We start from the raw sequence: 9,100 nt of genomic DNA, 5'->3' as shown, positions 1-9,100 counted from the left end.
CGCGTCAAAGAAGACAGCTGCCTCTCCCAATCTTTACAGAGTTGTCTCATTTAGCAGATAAACCTGCCCACCCCAGCTCCTAGCTGCTCTCAAACCACTGTGACAATCCAGCCCGTCTTCTTTGTGCTTAGTGGCTCCCAGTGTCCGAGGCAGTGCCACGATCTATTCGTGTCCCAAAGGGATGGGTCACAGTCAGCACCTAGATGTAGGCTGGTTAGAAGCTGGACCCCCAGGCAGCAGCCGGGAAAGTATTTAGTTGAATCCTTTCCGGGGAGAACCTGGGAGATGAACGTTTTTGCGCTGCGCCCAGATGTCCTGCCATGGCAGAGTGCTTCTGCGTCTGTTTAAAAACTGCTTCTTTATTTGCTACAGACCTGTGGGATTCATGAACGCAAACCCCACTGGCTGTTAGAGCCAGGTGACGTAGGTGTTTATCCTTGGTCAGCAGCCGCAAACGCTGGGCCATCAGATGTACGTATGAGCTTGTTCCAAGAGATACTGGCGCCGTGGCTTTATTGTTGGAGCAGACCAGAGGGGAAGATGGGGAAGGTGTCTGCAGGCTTCCCCAGTCTCCAGGGGGGGTTGCAGGCGGCCCTTAGATGCATGCTAACGTTAGAGCCTGGATGATCAGGCAGCATCCTGGAGATGCTTGTAGTTAGATCCCTTTGTGCGGAAGGATGAGCACATGGGCGTTTTTGCCTGTTCCTTCCACCCTGAGCCCTGGAGGGACGTTCTCAGTGAGTGCTCGTGTGACTGTTAGGAAACGCTTCTTTGTTTGCTGCGGTCCTGTGGGTCTCATGGAGGCAAGCCTGTTGGCTTTTAGCGCTAGGTGTTTTGGGGGCCCATCCCTCAGGAGGGAGTCTTGGTGGTTGGGGTGCTAGCTGTGTCTTCTAAATGCTTCAGTCCTCAGGGAGAAGCTGGAATTAGGAGTCTCCTCCCAATTCTGAGGAGCTGTGCTGAGAGTGGGGACCGCGGTGAGTGTGTCTCAGTGTTTCCTGTCTGTTTCAACATGGGTATTTTCTCTTTCACCTGATGTGTGGAGTCACTTCGTTTCTGGATTTCTTTCAAAGGGAATTTCTCTGTATGTAGTTGTATTGACAGAATGGGTGCATCCGTAGGAGAGAAGTTCACTAGCCTTCTTTGTTATCCTTTTGGTCACTCCTGCAGGCAAGATTTTGATCTCAATGTCACAGGAATAGAAATTAATTTTAAAAATCAGAAAACAAAAAAGATTTTTCCATAGGAACATTTAAGAAAAATCAATCTCATTTAAACAACTCTTCTATCAAAGGGAAAATATGAATCAAAATTAGAGAATCTCCTGAAAGCAAATAATGAAAACATTTTATTTAAGATCATTTTGAATAAAAAGAAAAGGGCGCTCAGAGGAAAATTTATAGCCCTAAATACTCTTACCTATTTAAAAAAGGAAAGAAATAAATTATCCACCAAATGGAAAAGTAAGAAGAAAAACAGGTTAACTGAAACAAAACAAAAGGAATTAGTAAAGTTAAAAGCCAAAATTATGGAATTAAAAAATAAAAAACAATAGAGTGAATTCAAGTTCATATTGTGAAACAATAACGATAAATATTAAAGTAGGTAAAACACTTACTAACCTATTTTTGAAGAGGGGAGAAATTTCAAATATAAAAGATAAGAAATCATAAGGAGCGGGGCTTCCCTGGTGGTGCAGTGGTTGAGAGTCCGCTTGCCGATGCAGGGGACGTGGGTTTGTGCCCCGGTCCGGGAAGATCCCACATGCCGTGGAGCGGCTGGGCCCATGAGCCATGGCCACTGAGCCTGCGCGTCCAGAGCCTGTGCTCTGCAACAGGAGAGGCCACAACAGTGAGAGGCCCACGTACCGCAAAAAAAAAAAAAAAGAAATCATAAGGAGCAAAATGAGAAATTATAGGAAAGTACAGTTTACCAAAACTGACATGTGAAAAGACACTAATTTTTCCAATTATATCCTGGTAAAAATAAGGCCAAATTCTTATTGAACTTATGCAAATAACTACATTGCCATGAAAGGTAAAGAGATTCAATAAAAGAAGTGAATTCTTGGAAAGTGAGAATCCCATATCAGTTAAAAATATTTAATTTCAGTTTATCAAAATAAAGTCTACAGCACTGTTATGGATTATAAATACTTAAAGTCATCAATGAATGGTATGCAAGTAAATGTTTCACAACTGGCTCTCCGGAAGAAGCAGAACAAAAGCCTGGTTTGAGGCATTTGCCGGTTGCGGAGGTGTAGGTACCCCATCAGTACTGATTTCAGCTACTAACCCGTTCTGTGGTTCCCCCATACCGATGCAACAGTCACAGCCTCCAAAGCAGAGGTTATAGTGAAACATAGTACAGTAAGTGGCACGGATTCATTTTTAAGTATTTATTAGCTTTATTTATAATATAATTTATTTAATTGTAAGTTTATGTAATTTAACTTTTAGTAGTATCTGTTTCTAACAGCTGGTCAAAAGATTACCCAGATTCTAACAGCTGATCTCAGTACACCATTCTACCTACTCTCTGATCACATTGTCCCACCTCTGGGAACTTACCCTACAGATGTACCTGCACACACGCCCAAGGACACGTAAGCACAATTGCAGCATTGTTTGTGTTAGCAGGAGACGGAAACAATCCAGATTTCTATTTGAGAAGGACTGGTTACATAAACTCTGATATTTCCACAAAATGAAATGCTCTGAACAAGTTTAATTATTTTAAAAAGAATGAGAAAACTATGTATCGATATAGAACTATCTCCAGTATACATTGTTACATGAAAAACGCATAATGCAGAACAATGAATATTTTTGTGTAAAAATGTAGAGAAAGCAATTTAATTGTATTTGCATAAAGAAACACCCCCCAGGGACTTCCCTGGTGGTGCAGTGGTTAAGCATCCACCTGCCAATGCAGGGGACCCGGGTTCGAGCCCTGGTCTAGGAAGATCCCACATGCCGCGGAGCAACTAAGCCCGTGAGCCACAACTACTGAGCCTGTGCCCTAGAGCCCGCGAGCCACAACTACTGAGCCTGCATGCCGCAACTACTGAAGCCCACATGCCACAAGTACTGAAGCCCGTGCACCTAGAGCCCGTGCTCTGCAGCAAGAGAAGCCACCGCAAAGAGAAGCCCACGCACCGCAATGAAGGGTAGCTCCCGCTCGCTGCAACTAGAGAAAGCCCGTGCGCAGCAACGAACACCCAACGCAGCCAAAAATAAAATAAATTAAAAAACCAGAAAACGAAACACCCCCCCAAATACAAAGGAAACTAAAAAAATAGTTTTCTTATATGAGATGAGGGTTGGATGTGGAAAACAGAGATAAGGCTACTTACAATACCTTTGTAAGTAGTTCTGATTTTTGGCCCATGTGAATGTATGAGCAAAAGTAACAATCTTTTTAAACCAATTAAAAGAAATCACTGTCCATTTTGAACTATAAATGATATTTTCTTAATGTTTACCAACTAAACTTGATAAATTGTAGTATATTACTTTCACATGTGCTATATAATCCTGTTCATATCAATTATTTTCCCCAGAATTAGCATATTTTCAGTATTCACTTATTTAATATCTTTCTTTGACTCGACTGTAGAATTGATCAGTCTTCCCTTCTTGCTTTAGTTGTGTGCACATACCACCTTTATAGGGGAGTTTAACATACTAACACTGACGTGATTTTTCAAAATAGTTGCCACCGCGTTTGTCTCTGTCCCGTAACGTAGATTAGCCACCTCTTGCACAGTAGACAATGAAGCCACGGCCCACGCTTCAGCGTCAAAGCGAACACTTGACCTTCTTCTCACATTTTAATTTTACTTGTGTGACTCACCTCTGCTTTCATTCAAGCTACAGCTTTTGTGCAAACTGGGAAGGTGAGAAGATCACTGGGTAGGATTCAAAGGAACAGTTCTATTCCTAGCTCCTCCACTTATTAAATGATCATGGTTATGCAACTTAACCCTCAAAGCCTGTTTTTAGTTATAAAGCAGAGATAGGGTTATTCTGCATAAAGCGCAAGGAAGTTAACGTGACCAAATGAGATGTTATCGTAGGAAGTACTTTGACAAAATCAAAGGCTCGTACACATTTTTATATTGTTGCTGCCATCAGCACAAAGCGATCTTTTAATATGCTGCATAGATTTTGAAATCAGAAAAAAAACTGTACCTTTGAAATAAAGCTGGCTTCAAACTTTGCTGTTTTATTGAAAATATTTGTGTGTCGGTTGAAATTTTATTTACTTTTATCTCTTTACCTACTCCCTCTGCTGTTCAACTGTCCTGGTTTTCATATTCTGTTAAACTGGGGGCTGGGGGGTAGGGGTCAGGAATAAAATCAAAGAGGATTCACCTCTGTGTCTCCTGAAATATTCCTGTATTGAAATGATCTATTTCTAAGAGTAGATGATTCAAACATTCTGTAATTTTTTGGGTAGTTGATAGAACGAGGCTTTGATGTTCTTTTAAAACCTCACCCTCTGGGTGCAGTCTAAAAGCTTTCAATTTTAATAGCACATGCGTTAAAAACGCTGGAAGTTGAAGGAAGTCTTGTAAAACAAAGGAGTCAGTCAGAGACAGTGGTACTAGATTCAGGATGTCTTGTGGCTTCTCCACTCAGGGGATGTTTGTTTCTAGACTCTGAGTGCTAATTGAATAATCATGAAATTTATTGCAAAACAAGAAACATTTTTGGCAAGGACAGCCTCCAAATACAAAGCTTGTTCTGAGTCTGAACTCTTTGGAGTCATGAACCGCTAAGTGTTGTTAAGCTCAGTGACTGTATTGATCTTGAAAGTGCGCGGCGCTACGTAGTATTCAAGGGAATCCACCAGCTCGTGTTCTCTAGATCTATTATCCCTTGAGTGCTGTCCCTTTGCTCATAATCTTGCTTTAAGAAGTATGTGAGAAAAAAGGGAAAGAAAAGGCTTTTAAAGTCGATAAGTCAAATATAACTACTGTCTCAAGTTAATGCTACGTTTCAAACACATGCTGACATTCTATCAGCATCTTTTCTGGTCCCAAGCCCGCCCACCCGCCATTTGCTTCTTTACTGTGAAATGTGCCGTATTCTTAATTCATTCAGCCAACATATGTGCTGTAGACGCTGGATACTATATGGGGGATATCAGCAGTAATGTCATTATGATTATTTATTAAGTCAAATGCTTTTCACTCTTTGCACACAGAAGGGTACCTTTGGTGAGGTCGAGTGAGTGAGTGAGGGGGTGACAGGGGTTTGTGTCTGTGAGAGGCCCTGGCCACACTCGGGGGTTCTGCACGGCCTCTTCTGGGCCATTTGAGGACAAGGCAGAAAGCCATTCAGGGACCAGGATTCCCTCAGTCCCTGGGAAGCCAGTTATCCCCAAAACCAGGAGTCCATCAGTTCCTCAATGGACAGTGCCTTTGTAAACCTGCCCTAAATGTCCTTGCGTGCTAAGTTGTGCAACAGTGGTCATGGTTATTCCTGAGGATTAAAAGCTCCTGGCCTTTTCGTTCTCCATTGAAACTCATGTTTTTATACATAAAGTGAAATCCTGTGAACTCTGAGCAATACGTCACACGTCCTCATGTTTTTAAAATGGCTTTTCCGATGTAGTTCTCAGAAGCTGAGGATCTGCAGTCCTTCTGCTACACTCCAAGCCAGTGTTTTCAAGGAGCAAAGACAGGCGTGGAGAGAGGCACGTTCCTCTCCTCCAGACCCGCTCGGGGTGCAGAGTCTCAGAGACGGAGGGATGGGTTTAGAAAATGTCTATGGAAAGGATCTCCAGGGGATCCCCTTCTTACTGTGCCTTTTCAAAGCCACACGAGGAGAATACAAAGACTGGGGGAGAGACGGAAATTCCCAGAGTCTCCGTCTTAGTAGCAATGAAGACGTAAGGCATTGAATGTCTGAGACCCCACTGGTTTGACAGAAAACAAACCAAACAGAAAGAAAGAAAAAATAAATAAAAGAATCCCTTGACATTTTCATACGTTTCTGCAAAAGACTTTAGACAAATGCAATCATGTGAGCTACGATACCACTAGGAACCGCAGGGAAAGTTTTGAGTCTCCTCTCTCACGGGCTGACACAATGTGTGTGGTGTGTGTGACCCCCTGGACTGGCCGTCTCTCCCCACAGCCAGTGAGGACACTCCTTGGACACTATCCGATCTAGTCATGACCTCCGGTGTGTGGAGCTGTTTGTTTTAACCTCACTGGAAACCTCCTAAGGGGGGTGATTGAAAGAGAGCAGGCCCTCTGCTCGGGGCGCCTGTGCGTGTGGATACTGTTCTAGGCACTAATGTTTCACCAGGACACTCCACAGGCAAGCTCTTCCCTCGGACACCAAGGCCGGGCAAGACAGCAACTTTTCAGGTTCAATCCAGGCGCTGGGAACACAAAGGATCAAACCCAAACGCGTCATCTTCCAAAACGAGCTTAGAGGAAGTCACCATCGCCTTCCTTCTCTGTGGATGCGGGTTAAATGTGCCCCAGGGGACAGATGAGCAGGTCCTGCCCAGAACCGCCTTGCAGATGGCTGAGCTCACCTAGCAGAGACCCTGCGTGAATCAGGCATGGGGGTCTTGAGACCAGAGAGACCAGCACCTTGAACTCCGGAACTGAGAGATTTTAGTAAAAGTCTGTCGATAAGGTATGGGGAGAGCTGAGTGAACCAGCAAAGGATGAGCTCAGTACCGCAGTGAGGGACGCAGGAGAGAGGGGTTCTGCCACCCCTTGACCTGAAGGGCAGAGGGAGGAGCGAGCCCTGTCGTTCTGAGAGGACGGCCGCACAGAGAGGGCCTAGGCGGGAGCTGCCCCTTCGGCGGGGGTCGTAGGCCGACCGCGGTGCCCAGGCTGGAGCGCACCAGGTCACATAGGACCTCATTCTCCACCTGCCCTCCGATCTCTCCCAGGTGCCTTCCAGACCTGGACCCAGCCGGAACGCTCCCTTCTCAGAGCAGGTGGAGAGTGATGTGCAGGGGGAACAGAGTATCCACATGGGGAGGGAGAACCGGAAAGCTGGTGTCCTTGTGCCCCTGGGCTGAGTCCTTTACCTTCAAACATCACAGGAGCTGACAGCCTGGGACCTTGTCTAGTACAGATGGACCTCCACCTTCAGAGCGCGCACGTCCCCCACCCAGCAGCCGGCCCAGATGGGTGGGCCTCTCTGTTCCCTGCAGGGCTATACAAAGGGACTTCCCTGGGCTGCAGTGGTTAAGACTTTGGACTTGCAATGCAGGGGGCACGAGTTGGATCCCTGGTGGGGGAACTAAGATCCCGCATGCCGCCTGGCACCGCCAAAAAATGAAATGAAATGAAGTGAAATAAAATAGAATGTGAGGAATCGCCTTGCCACCCGCCACCTGACATAACCCTGTCTCCCAGGTGAGACGTCCTTCAACAGAGAACTCAGTAGCAACTTTTGTGATGCTGTATTATCTGTTCATTTCAGTTCTGATGTTCAACTATAAATCACGATCTTAATCCTATATAATGCCCGGACCCCAGTGACATTCTCCTTGTCAGATGTCCTACTTCACGTTCCGTGTCATGTGGACACCATTGATTACCTCTCCTTCCTGAATTCTCTGTTCTCTTGATTTCTCTGAGTCCGAGTCTCCTCCTTCCTCTATGCCTGTCATCAGTCCCCTTTGCTGACGCCCTGTTAAATGGTGTGGTTTCTGTAGCGTTTTCTCATTAGCGTGGTGTTCTCCCGTGCTCACCTTGGTGCCCTTATTCCTGCCCCGGCTCTACCTGCCCCTTATCTCTCCAACACGGACGCTCCCAGCGGTAGAGGGCCCTACACCACATACACACACTCACGTCTCACCCGCGCCCCAAACACAGCCTCGCAGAACCTGAGCTCGTGACGTTCTCCCCAAGTTGCTGTGGTTGCTCCTGTGTTTCCTGTTTCAGTTAATGGGACCGTCCTGCCCTTGGTCACCCAAGCACAAGCCTAAAGTACGTCTAGGCTCATCCTCCTCCCTAACTTCCATGTTTATTCAAACCACGAGCCTTGCCAATCTAATTTCCTAAACGGTTCTCAAAACGATCATCTCTTCGCTGCTGTCTCAGCAATCGCCTTGATTTAGCGTTGGATCATCCCTCACCTAGACCATGACGACAGCTCTAGCACTGCTCTCTCCGCCAGCACGGCCCCCGCGGTCCCACCCCCACCACCTCCATCCTGCAGGCCACTCAAGCCCTAGCCCAGCCCCGCCGTCTGGGCACCGGCGGCCTCTTTGCGTCCGTCTCCCTCCAACCTCCCGTGGTTCTCACCTCAGCACCATCGCCCTGGTAACACTGCAGACACACGACCACCACGGCCCAGCTTTCACACCTCGGCATAGGTGTTTCTGTGCCTTTTCTTCCTGGTAAGTCTTGTTCAGACGCCGGTCCCTACCTGGACGCCCACTTTTCCTCTATGACCGGAGGTAATCCTGATGCCTTTGCACTAATTCTGTCCGATTAGTCCTTTGGACTAATCAGTCTTTTATGCCACGTGTTGCTTTGTGTTGCCATACTTTCACTCCGTAACCTAGGGCCTGACGTGGGAGTGGCACTGAATTTACAAATCCATGGATTCATTTTGATCAAGAATTTCAGTGCAGGAAGTTTCAGGTTTAAATCCCTGCTCTGTGACCATGGGAAAGTCGTCACTTGCATAACACGCAGGTATGGGGCGCATCAAGATGCCCTTTGGTTATAACAGTGCGTGATGCTGATTCAGTGTGAAGCTCCCCACATCTGCTCTTGTCTCTCCAATGCATTCTACTCATTAAAGGTGAGTGATGTTTCAAAAATCCCAGATCTGAGTATGCCACCCGCCCCCACCTGATATCCTCCAGTGTCTGTTGCTCTCAGGCTGAAATCCAAGTGTTTGTGAGAGCCCAGTGTGATCTGGGCCTCGGCTGCCCCTTTATCTGGTGTCACACCTCCCCGGTCCCCAGACTCAGGTTCCCTGACCCCCCCCCCCCCCGCCGCAGGCCCACGTATGTGTCCTCTCCTGCCCATCACGGCCGCCACAGGTGTGGCTCCTGCTGAGGACGGTCCCTTTCTTCCCCTTCACCTGGGGAACTGCCGCACAGTCTTCCA

The sequence above is a fragment of the Globicephala melas genome, chromosome 17 (assembly GCF_963455315.2).
Source record: "Globicephala melas chromosome 17, mGloMel1.2, whole genome shotgun sequence".
NCBI lineage: Eukaryota > Metazoa > Chordata > Mammalia > Artiodactyla > Delphinidae > Globicephala > Globicephala melas.
This window is presented reverse-complemented; position numbering follows the sequence as displayed.